The sequence below is a fragment of the Tetrao urogallus genome, assembly GCF_951394365.1.
Source record: "Tetrao urogallus genome assembly, chromosome: 12".
Taxonomy (NCBI): Eukaryota; Metazoa; Chordata; class Aves; order Galliformes; family Phasianidae; genus Tetrao; species Tetrao urogallus.
In genome coordinates, this window is record NC_136825.1 from 6136531 (window position 1) to 6149608 (window position 13078).

Here is a 13078-nt window from a genome sequence, read left to right on the forward strand (position 1 = left end):
GTTATGAGGAAGAAAATCAGGCAAGGATGCCTTTTGTGGCTAATTTAGCAGAATGCAAAGCAAAAGAGATTGGGATCTCAAGGAATAAGGTTACAGCATGGCAGCATGACAGATCACAGAATCAGAAGTGTTTCCTTTTTTTATCTTTTATGATAATATCGTCCCAGGGCAAGGAAGCTGTTTACTGCCATTTTCACAGAAAGACTTTCAAATGACTGTTTGGAGAACCCAGTGTCACACGTGTGACCACGAGAAGTAAATAGTGCACTACAAAGATATATGGTGCTTCTCTATTGTACTTGCTGCTGGAAAAGCAAGTTTTGCATCATGCTTATGTTTTTGTTCTGAAGAATTCATTTTCTGCTTTGTCTAGAAACTCAGAGGTGGTTAACTAGTAACTTGAAATGTATTCCTAGAAATATTCAGTGTTAGAATATTTGGACTTTTAACATTGCTGTGTTACAAGTAAAATAGAATTTCATATTTCAGCTAACTCAAGGAACTCAGATTTATTGAGCTCAATGTTATGTTTTCAACTTTCTAAGCACATAAGATATGTAAATTTAAAATTTAAGCTTGATATATTAAAGTAGATTTTTTTCAGAAGCTAGGTTGTTTAAATGCCAAGATACTGAAGAATGTCTTCCTTTTAATCTCAAATCTCTGCAAATTTTGTTTCATCAGTTGCCCAAATGAAAGAACAGAAATATTATAGTCCATTAATTCATGCCAAACTTCTCTAAATAGTTATATTTTCATACAGGTGACAAGAAAAAATTGCAAATACTAAGCAGACTATTTTCTCTAACCAAATAAAAATCATTTCTATTTTTATACACTCTCTTAATGCTTACATTTAATTCAGAATCCACCGGCAAACAAAACAAATGTAAACAATATTTATCATCATTCCATACCAAGATGTTATGTGACACTGTACATCAAATGGTACAGCTTAAAAAGTTTCTGAATTTAAAAAAATTCAACCCAACATATTTGCCAAACCCGTTCTGAGACAGAGCTGTGTTCTACTGTAATTTTCTGGGGAGTGGCTATAAGGGACATATTTATCTAATTCCACCCAATCCCACAACTTCTTTTGATGAATGTAGCTGCATTTTACTGTTTTTTTTAAAGTATCAATTCAGCATAAGATTAGCCAGCTCAGCACTAATGCCAGACAGTGGTCACTTAAAATTATCAGTTCCTTTTGCAACAATTTAAATTAAAAACATGTATTCTATGATAGTGTAAGAAATGATGATTGGAAACATATCTCAATCTACACTGCTCTGTCTTGATATTCGACATTGTATAATTATGAATTCTTTTCTAGGAAAACAACAAGGTTTTTTTCTGTTTTGTTTTGTTTTAATAATTGTGTCCTTTTTATTATTTGATGTAAAAAAATTAATTTATTAATGCATAGCTTTTCCTTTATATTTCTTTGCTCACTTCCTTAAGTGAAAACTGAGAAAAGAAAATGGCAGTGTCACAAAATATGACTTATGATGTAAAAAAAAAAAAAAAAAAAAAAAAAAAAAGCAAAAAATATAAGTGTATTATTTAATTATTTTATAAGCTTTGTAATAAAGTACTTTAACTGTTTCATTATATTTGGAATTGTAAAATTCATGAATAAAATATGGAGGTTATAAATAAATATCAAGTAATATAAGTGGTGTATGCATTTGTTTGTGTTTATGCTGATCATGCCTTAATACCTTTAAAACATTTTCTTGTATTCTTCTACCACATAATTGCCTAATGCTGGTGACTCTGAACCCACTCCAGTTCTGAGGAGGCACAGCAACTAAAGCAGCCCCCAGAAGAGTGGGCTCCTTGGGGCAGTGGAAATTTAGTTACGTATGAATTCTCTGCCTAACCCTGCCCTTGCCATTCAGGTTTTGTATGGGTTAACATTGGTAAGGAGCTCTCAAAACAGTGCATTTGAGTGTTAACAAGCCACTATGATGAATGGTGGGGAGGTCATTCCTTTCAGGGACTCAAAGTCAGGCATATGTTCCAAGGTCATGTGAAACTTGTCCACTTTTGAAGTTTCCTTTATACTGGTAAATGTGGAATGTATGACTGACTATTCAACAAAGTGAGTATATTGTAGCTGCCTTTCGAGAGTAGATGGTAGTTCTCATTTGAATGGCTACCTTGAAACAGTTGTTCTGGGCTCTGCCCCTTTCTGGCACAAGGTAAAATGGACATCACTTCTTAGTTTTTTATCCATAATAACACAAGCTAAAATGCACAAAAATACAGATGCATCCCTATATGCAACACAGAACAGATCCATCCATTCACCCTTCACCCGCTAAAGACAGCAGAAACACGTACATCAAGCACGTATGTCACAGAAGCAGCATCTCTCCTACCTGCCTGTGGAACTAACAAGTTTCCAAGTCATTACCCAGTATGGACTAACAGGGACAACATCTACTCACTGAAATATTTTACATATACTCTCTAACATTTACTTGCCACTTGTCCATTCACTCATTAGCACTCAGGCCTTTTACAACAGCGAGCTACATGGAGTGTTGTTGTTAGAAAATACCAACCTTACTTCTGATTCGCAGTGTAATCTAGTAGGTGCTAATAAATGATAGCTCAGTCTGCTCCTCAAAGATCCCCAGCAAGTGCTCTTTTGAACGTGACTTGGACTAGTGATTTAAATAATTATTAAGCACATAGAAGAATTCAGACTCTAACTGCTTCGTGTTCCAGTCTAGAATTTTGGAATTAAAATGAATTGACGCTTGTCAGTGAATTACAGAGCTGTAGATGGATGTTGAAAGAGGAAATATTGCTTAAAGATGTGCTATTGTGTGGTTGGATCAACCCCAAGTCCACAACTGCTTTATTGCTAAGCCCTCACAACGGTATTTGGTATACAAAGCTTGGCAGTTTTTTAGAAGTATATTGCTGCAAGGCTCACTTTATGAAGCAGAATGGGGTCTTTTCACAAAGGAATAGATCTCTTTCCTGTACTCAGATTTCATCACTCAGGTAAAGGATGCATCTGCCTAAAATTCAAACAGATATTTAATGAATGGCTTGATTGTGTAAATCAAACTCAACTACCTTGGATGCCCAGAAGACATGAAATGTTGGAGAGAGCTGAATATTTTGCTGCTCGTGGTTTTATAGTAACACAATCCACAAACCCTATTTCCTTTACTTTTCAGCAAATTCTATTCAAATGCATCAATAAAATAAATTACCATTATTATTTCTATTGTAATGGAAGCCCAACCCTTCTAAGAGTCACTGAAGCCCCATTGTGTACAACGTTCTAAGTACGTCATGAAAGGCTTACTGCCCCAGAATACAACAGGAAACAATGGGGAAAAAATGTGCTAACAGTAAGCTCATTGTGATCAGAAATATTACTCATGGGTCACTGTCTGCCTGGACATTGCAGATGAGATCTGAAAGCAAAATGTTGATGAACTATCTTGATTGCACTTTGAAAGCAAATACTGAGCACTGCTAAGTCTGAGAGGAAAGCAGAGCTAGTAGGGAAACTGTTAATAATAATAGCAGTCCTGACCAAGAAAGTGACTATCATGAGAGGAAAGCAATATTTATGAATCATTCAACCTGTTAGCCTGGCAGTTATCAAGGACTGCAGAGATGTGAGTTTTTGGCAAGGACGTAAGTCATCTTGCCATCAGAAAGAGTTCTGAAACAAGAAGATACAGCTGCTAAAGAAAATACCCTAAATTTTTCCTTATATAAACATAAGCCAAATCAAACTGACCTTCCTGTCTACTTCCTGCACATCATGCACCATTAGCACAGCTATTCTTCTCTTCTAAATGAATTCAGGACTTGGTTTGTCTGAAATGTGCCCTTTGATGTATATATTTCTGGAGTTCTTTATCTTGCAACTTACAAGTAGCACTTGCTTCCCATGAGAACATGCAGTGATAGACATAATGGGGCTGTATTGACTGGCTTGTACTGCAGATGGCACAAATACTGGTTGCTACCTGCAGCGTTGCCCATGGCAAGTCATTGTCTCTGCCCTGGACAGAGGTAATTAGATCACTGGCCAAAAAACCCACTTCCTAACAGTCAGCACATTGTGTAGGGTTAAAGGAAGTAGCTGCTGACTCATTTTCAACTGTCATAGAATCATAGAATCATAGAATCACTAAGGTTGGAAAAGACCTAAAAGATCACCCAGTCCAACCGTTCACCTATTCCCAATAGCTCCTACTAAACCATGTCCCTCAACGCAACATCCAGTCTTTCCTTGAACACCCCCAGGGTCGGTGATTCCACCACCTCCCTGGGCAGTCCATTCCAGTGCCTGACCACCCTTTCTGAAAAGTAATACTTCCTAATGTCCAGCCTGAATTTCCCCTGGCGCAGCTTGAAACCATTCCCCCTGGTCCTATCACTAATGACACGAGAGAAGAGGCCGACCCCCAGCTCACTACAACCTCTCTTCAGGAAGTTATAGAGAGCAATGAGGTCTCCCCTGAGCCTCCTCTTCTCCAGGCTGAACATTCCCAGCTCCTTCAGCCTCTCCTCATATGGCCTGTGCTCCAGACCCCTCACCAGCTTCGTTGCCCTTCTTTGAACACGCTCCAGGGCCTCAATATCTTTCTTGCAGTGAGGGGCCCAAAACTGGACACAGTACTCGAGGTGCGGCCTGACGAGTGCTGAATATAGGGGAACAATCACCTCTCTGCTCCTGCTTGCAACACTGTTTCTGATGCAAGCCAGGATGCCATTGGCCTTCTTGGCCACCTGGGCACACTGTCGGCTCATGTTCAGCCGAGCATCAATCAATACCCCCAGGTCCATTTCCTCTACGCAGTCCTCCAGCCACACCGCCCCAAGCCTGTAGCGTCGCCTGGGGTTGTTGTGGCCGAAGTGCAGGACCCGGCATTTGGCCTTGTTGAAACTCATCCCATTGGCTCCAGCCCAGCTCTCCAGCCTGTCCAGATCCCTCTGTAGGGCGTCGCTACCCCCAGGCAGATCCACGCTTCCAGCCAATTTGGTGTCATCTGCGAATTTACTGAGGGTGCACTCGATGCCCTCATCGAGGTCATCTATAAAGATATTGAAGAGGACAGGCCCCAGCACCGACCCCTGCGGAACACCACTCACGACCGGTCGCCAGCTGGATTTGACTCCATTCACCACCACTCTCTGCGCCCGGCCCTCCAGCCAGCTCCTTACCCAGCCAAGAGTGTACCCATCCAAGCCTCGGGCTGCCAGCTTCTGCAGGAGAATGCTGTGGGAGACAGTGTCAAAGGCTTTGCTGAAGTCTAGGTAGACCACATCAACAGCCTTTCCTTCATCCACCAGATGGGTCACTAGATCATAGAAGGAGATCAGGTTGGTCAAACAGGACCTGCCCTTCATGAACCCATGCTGGCTAGGCCTGATCCCCCGGTCACCCTGCACATGCCGCATGATCTCCCTCAAGACGATCTGCTCCATAACCTTCCCTGGCACCGAGGTCAGGCTGACAGGCCTGTAGTTCCCCGGATCCTCCTTACGACCTTTCTTATAAATGGGAGTCACATTGGCAAGCCTCCAGTCATCTGGGACCTCACCAGTCAACAAGGAGCGCTGACAGATGATGGAAAGCGGCTCGGCTATCACCTCCGCCAGTTCCCTCAGCACTCTTGGGTGGATCTCATCTGGCCCCATCGACTTGTGACAGTCCAGCTGGAGCAGTAGGTCTCTGACTGTTTCTTTCAGAATCGCAGGGGGGTTAGTGTGCTCCCCGGCCGAGATTACCAGGTCAGAGAGAGGGGTATCCTGAGGATAACTGGTCTGACTTTTAAAGACAGACGTAAAGAAGGCATTCAGAACCTCCGCCTTTTCCTTATCCTCAGTGGTCACATTCCCAGCCTCATCCAGCAAAGAGTGGATATTCTCCTTTGTCCTCATCTTACTGTTAATGTATTTATAAAAGAGTTTCTTATTCCTTTTCACACCAGCAGCTAGGTTAAATTCAAGCTGGGCTTTTGCCTTTCTGATTTCACCTCTACACATCCTAACAACTTCCCTGTATTCATTTTGAGTGGCCTGTCCCTCTTTCCACAGGCAGTAGATTCTCTTTTTCTCCCGGAGCCTCAGGAATAGCTCCCTATTCATCCACGCCGGTCTTCTTCCCCGCCGGCTCATTTTGCAGCTCAGGGGGACTGCCTGCTCCTGCGCCCTTAAGACTTCCTTTTTGAAGAGCAACCAGCTCTCTTGGACCCCTTTGCTTGCTAGGACTGAATGCCAGGGGACTCCCCCTATTAGTCCCCTGAACAATTCAAAGTCCGCCCTCCTGAAGTCCAAGGTAGCAGTATTACTATTCCCCCTCCAGGCTCCACCGTGAATCACGAAGTCTATCATTTCATGATCACTCTGTCCAAGACAGCCTCCAACCTCCACATCTCCCACCAAACCTTCCCTGTTTGTGAACAGCAGGTCTAGTGGGGCAGTTCCTCTCGTGGGCTCTCCGACCAGCTGTATCAGGAAGTTGTCCTCTACGCATTCCAGAAACCTCCTAGACTGCTTCCTCTGTGCTGTGCTGTACTCCCAGCATACGTCAGGGAAGTTAAAGTCCCCCATGAGGACAAGGGCAGGCGACTGTGCAGCTCGTGCCAGCTGCTTATAGAATACCTCGTCTGTTTCTTCATCTTGATTTGGGGGTCTATAACAGACGCCCACCAGGGTGCCTGTCTTGTCAGCCCTTCCTCTGATCTTTACCCATAGGGATTCAACGTTATCGTCCCCAGTCATAATCTCAGTAGCGTAAAAGCATTCCCTAACATAGAGAGCTACACCTCCACCCCGCCTTCCTTGCCTATCTTTCCTGAAGAGTTTATAGCCATCCATTGCAGCACTCCAATCGTGGGAGCAATCCCACCACGTTTCCGTTATGGCTACTAGGTCATAGTTTGCCTGCTGCACAATGGCTTCCAACTCTTCTTGTTTGTTGCCCATGCTGCGTGCATTAGTGTAGACGCACCTCAGCTGAGCCCCTCGCCTCTCACCTAATCCCACTACCACTTCCCCAGGCTGCTCTCTAGCAGGCCTGGCTTTATCCCCCTCCCCCTTCCTATCTAGTTTAAAGCCCTCTCTACAAGTCCCGCCAGCTCCTGGGCAAGTATCCGTCTCCCTTTTGGAGACAAGCAATTCCCATCAGTAGACCTCAGGCCAGATGCCGAGTAGACCACCCCATGATCAAAGAATCCAAAATTTTTACGCTTGCACCAGCCTCTCAGCCATGCATTTATAAGATGGCTTTTCCTGGTCATCTCAGCGTTCATCCCTGTCACCAAGGGAATGCTGGCAAACACTGCTTGTATGCCCGCTCCATCAACTAACTTCCCCAGTCTCCTAAAATCATTTTTTATAATCCTCAGGCTTCTAACAGGGATCTCATCACTGCCGGCCTGAACTATCAATAGAGGATAATAATCAGAGGGGCGGATAAGGATCTGTCTGAATGTCCCAGGTGAATAGAACTAATGGTGAAACCTGAGTTTCTGACCTCAAAATTGAATGTCATATCTAAGCAATTTTCCTCGTGATCTCTGAAAAAAAAATAAAAATAAAAATAAAATCTAAGAGCTGTACTTCAAACTAATAAATATTTTATGCAGTTTCTATTCAATAATAAGTACTCAATGGTGAACAGTATCTGATTTAATTTCTCAACTCTGCCAACGGAGGCATGAACCTTTAGCTAAACCCTCACTTTTGGACTTACTTTCCAAGCATTAAATCAAGCCATTCTCACCATATATTTCAGTCTTCTTAAATGCTGATTACTCACAGCGACTTAAGACAGACCCTAACATCCTTTAGGCGAGTTGGGCTGCTAAGCATTAGTTTATTATGTTCTGTTGTGATAATGTTCAATAATCCTTTTGTAACAACACAGGAGAACTGACACAAAAGCTCATTCAAAAATCATATTAATAGGTTTACGATATGAATATTTACTTAGGAAATTCTTACCTATGGTAAGTAAATGGGTTTCATAGAAAAGCACACATAAGGATTCCATTCCTTATATCTGTGTATGTAATATCTGCATCAGATTTGCCTAAAGGCTTCTCCCCAAAGCAGGAATCCCCTGCTTGCACTCCTGTGCTTCCACGGAAATATTGGCCCTCTCACAGCTCTATTTAGATTGCAGCTGAAGATATTCAGGACATCTGCAGGATTCAAGAGCTGTTCTTGTACGGAATACTTAATCCTATCTATAATGCTCTTTCTGACCAACTTTCATAGTGCTCGTGGGATGGTGATGTATGGCAACCATTGTGACTCCTTACCTCGGGCACTGCAGAAAACTGTAGTGGCAGCCAGGATTCCTGCAGGGCTCATGCAGAAGCAGCATTTTAGCACAGAAACAGATAGATTTTCCTTCCATAAAGAAAGATAAGAGGAACTTCCAAACCATTGATGGTTTCCCTGGATACAGCTATGACCCATTTTGCAGGAAAAGCCATTCTGATGCAATATGTCCTCAGAGCACTGGAACTCACATGTCCACATTGCATATGCAGCATACCTGTTGAACAAGTAAGAAAGAATTGAAGTCTTCTCCCCACACCAATGATTTCTCTATACTTCTAAACAAAAAACGTCGTTGACAGATGAAAAAAAAAAAAAAATTGCTGAAATTGTTTTCAATGTTATCTTATTAATATTCAGATGAATCATAGAGTCACCAAAGTTGGAAAATACCTACAAGATCATCCAGTCCAACCATCCACAAATAACCAATAGTTCTCACTCAACCACATCCCTCAACACAACGTCTAAACTTCCTTGAACATCTCCAGGGTCGGTGGCTCCACCACCTCCCTGTGCAGCCCATTCCAGTGCCTGACCACTCTTTCAGAAAAACAGCATTTCCTAATGTCCAGCCTGAATCTCCCAAACATCGCACAATTGGCTTTTCTCTTTTCTTTCTTTCTCTCTTTGTTCTTCCCCAAATAGATAAACCTCTCAAAAAGGAAAGTGCTTCTAGATTATTCACGCTGCTAATGATATTTCACCACTTGCACGTTGGAGTTTAATAAGAAGATTAAATATGCAAATCATATTTTGTGAAAGATGAAATAGCATTCTTCTAAGACCTCTAAAAGAAGTTTAACTTTCAAAGAACTTTACTATACAGTCGCTCTCATTGATAGATAGTATTTTAATCAGATCAGAACATTTCATTTCTGGACTCAGATAGTGCCTGTCAGCAGAAAGTTCATCAGCTGAGACTTTGTAAAAATACATTTCAAATACTATGTTGCCCATCACTACCATGATTTACTTATTACTGTCTTTGCTGGTGTGTGGGGAAAAGTCAACCAGCAGTTAATAATAGGCTGTAAACACAGCTCCAATTAAACGTAGTATATACTTCTTCAAACTGTACCATTTACCACAATTTAATTTTGAGGCTTTCAGTGTCCACTTCTAAACTGCTAGTTACAAACCAAAATTGCTTATGAACAAACTGTAACATCTAATTTGGAAAGTATTCAGCTATTGAGTGAGACCTTAAGATTGTATATGAGCAACTGTGATATATGTCTACCATATTACACGTTCTGAACTCAAATTGTTGTTGTGTCTTGTGGCCAGTTAACATCTAATTCTGATTTCTTTTTTGTTGTTTCAACTGCAATTGAACTTGCAAAGAAAATTATGAACTGGTTATAAGCTTCTTGTTTAAGTATACAGCTTGCTCAGTGTCAGTGTCTACTAACCTCTAGCTAGACTAGACTTATGCTACATCAGCCATATTGATTCAAGAACATATCAGCACAACTCTCAGGTAGCTGACATAAAGAACGTAATTAAGGCATTTAACATCTGGCACGTTCATGACTCATTTTATTTATTACTTACTACAGCAATTCTGCACTGCAGTATATTTTAAGAATCCTATTTGATTTCACCAGTCATACTGCCATTTGTAAGGTAGAGCTAAGCCAGAGAACCTGTGCCCATGCCACAGTGTTGCAGATTGGGTGTGAGCAGTGGTGAAAGAGCTTCGTCTGAGCTAAGTAGCTGAGAAGCGAGTTCACAGAACTGCTTGTCTAATAGGTGAGCGTTGATGCCAGAACTATGAAGTACAGTTTGAAATTACACTGGTCCTGAGCTTTGACCTATTGTGATCACTAAATGCAAGGCGAAAGAGCTTTGTGTTTGCTAGACAGTATTTGCATCAAACCACATTGGTTTTTGACCCATGTCCAGTGGGAGCCAAAAATTAGTTTTCCACCTTGAAGCATAACTTGAAAATAGAAGGGAACTTATCTTCTGACTGGCAACAAGCAGAAAAGAGATATTGTCCAGGATATGCTGATACTCTCTTGTTCTTAATTGGATGATCTGTGCATTCCTTTTATACCCATTGCTGCATCTGTGAACAACAAGGGGGACTTTTTTCTCACCCACATAAGATCATCCAGACATTTTCAGACACATTCCAGTATTATTGCATATATTTTAACCTCTTCTACAATTTTTCTGTGGATTACCATGTTTTGAGTATTTAATATTTTGTCGTGTCTGCTATAAGGTGTTAGACAGTAAATTTGCAGCTTGTTACTTTCACTGGGGAAAGAAGAGGGAATGGAGAACAAAAGAGCAGATAATCTTTTGGTTCATCCTGGACATTACACTTATGATGCAATCATCTGCTGTGTTCAGATCCGATTAGACAAAACAAGTCATTGCTTTCAGCCCTTTGACCATCCATCCCCAGTTCAGTATAGCAAGTATCCCTCTTCAATTAGCTTGGTTAAATAATTTTTATTTGGGGTGGTCACAGCTAGTACCTCACACCTGCATGAAACCAAATGCAATGGGTGCCCTCTTACTGACACTGGTAAAGCATTGTTCTAATGAGAGATCATGTCTTAGTTTGCTTTTAGGTCAGAATAGAGATTCCCTTACCAAGGCAGATTTTATGATCTGCCACCCAACTGTTCTTATCAGTGTATATACAATATACATAGTATTAACTTTCCAGGCTAGTTCTTTTTGTTTATATGAGGAACTAAATTAAGTTTAAAAAAAAAAAAAAAAAAAGAAAAATACCTATTCTGTATATGCTATCTGTTCTTGTTCAGGAAATAACCAAAGTAAAGAAAGCTTCCTAGATGACAGTCATACTTTGCTCAAGGACAGAGTACTTCAAGAACTGGGTTATTCTTGATGGTGGCTTTTGTAAATGCTCTTCCCTGATCTTCTCATTAACCTTCTGAACCTTGTGCCTACAGGATGGATCCCAGCCAGCAACTACCAAAGAACTCTTTGAAAGCAAAGTTTAAACCTCAGCTTCCAAACTGCATTACTGCAGCATACTAACTATATATATGAGGGAGACAAACAGTGTATTTATCTTTTTGAAAACAGCAGCTGATTAAAAATAAAGTACCAACAATGTGAGAAACATACAGTCCTGAGACCTTCAGACATTTTGGCACGTAGCTCCGTCTCTCTCAGACAATTACATCCCCTTTCTTCGCTGCTTCTCTCCTGTTTTTCTCCCCCTCGAAGCCATGGGGGAGGTGAGAGCAGAGCTGGTTGTGAAGTGTCTTAGGATAATCCACTCTGACAGGGAACTATGCTGATTACAAGTTATGGCTTTGGAACAGTAAGGCTCCCACTGCTGTTCATGTATAAGTTGCTGCTTTCTATTTAAAACTTAACAGTCACATCTAATCAAAAGAAATAAGGACAGTTTTATGAATTCCATGAGAAAAATTCCCCTCAGGTGTAGGCTGCATGGTTTGATCAGCTCCAGCATCATGTTTTAGCATTTCATGTTAATCCTGCAGATACTCAGCCAAGAACACCAGCTTTCTATTCTCCTGATGGCCATGCAAAAACATTTCAGCAATTTGTTATTATTTCAGCTAAACTTGCAATATGCAAATTAAGATTTATGGTAAATGAAGGCTTAAAACTATGCATTTATCTTCATGCAGAAAAGGTATCATATATTTGCAAGGTGCCAAAAATATGAGAGCTGGGCAGCAAACAAGCAAATTACAACTCTCAGAAGGCACTGGTGAGCTGTACATCAGCATTTCGTGTCCTGATGACAGGAAACAAACTATTTCACAGTTGAAGATTTTCCAGAAGATATAGAGTTGACCCAGCCCCCAGCCTGAAGTATCTAGTTTCAGTTTTTCCACTTGAATATTGTTGAAGTGTCAGGTAAATTTAAGGTTTTCAACAAGACTACATTAAAAGAAAAAATATTGTTTTATGGAACATAAGTATCCTGTTGAAAATACAATGATGGGAAAAAACAGATCGAGTACAGATAACATTAATATTCCCTACTATTCTCCCTACCTATGCATATACAATTAACATCATTCCCAGCCATGTGCTGATTCAGCTTTGCTGCAATTATACTAAGGCAAAGACAAGACACTGCTTATTCCATATCTCATCTTTCTGGGGTAATACGGAATTACACAGACCATGCAAGAAAGATTCAGATATGCTCTACAGAGATGCAGTCCTGTGTGGTCTTATTCTGTGCTTTATATTTTGCAGTATTGAAGACAATAGGATGACACAAGGACTTGAGAGAGATCTGCACATATTTTCCTTCATAAGTCAGGATTTCCAATGAAAAGCTCTGGAAAACAGATACGTGTCCAAAGATCAGCTCAGTCTGAGCCTTGGGGTCCAATTTTCATCTCAATCAGATGCAATTTCCCATAAGTCAAAGGATTCATAACCATACAAAAATCAGCACATACAAGCCAAACTCAGACCACATCTGGTAGTAAGGACAGCTGGCAATAAAGTAATACTGGATGCAGCGGTACAGGCCCAGAGAAGAGTGCCTAAAAATGCGGCCAGCAGAACTGGACCGGGGGATGCTGGTCAACAGCAGATTAAATGCATGCCAGCAGTGTTCCCAGGTGGCCAAGAAAGGCCAGCAGGACTAGGGAAGTGACTGTCCCTTTGCACATGGCTCTGGTGAAATCACATCTTGAACTCTGCAGCTTTGAGTCTGTCATTACAAAAAGGATAATGAGTTGCACAGGCACACACAAAGAGC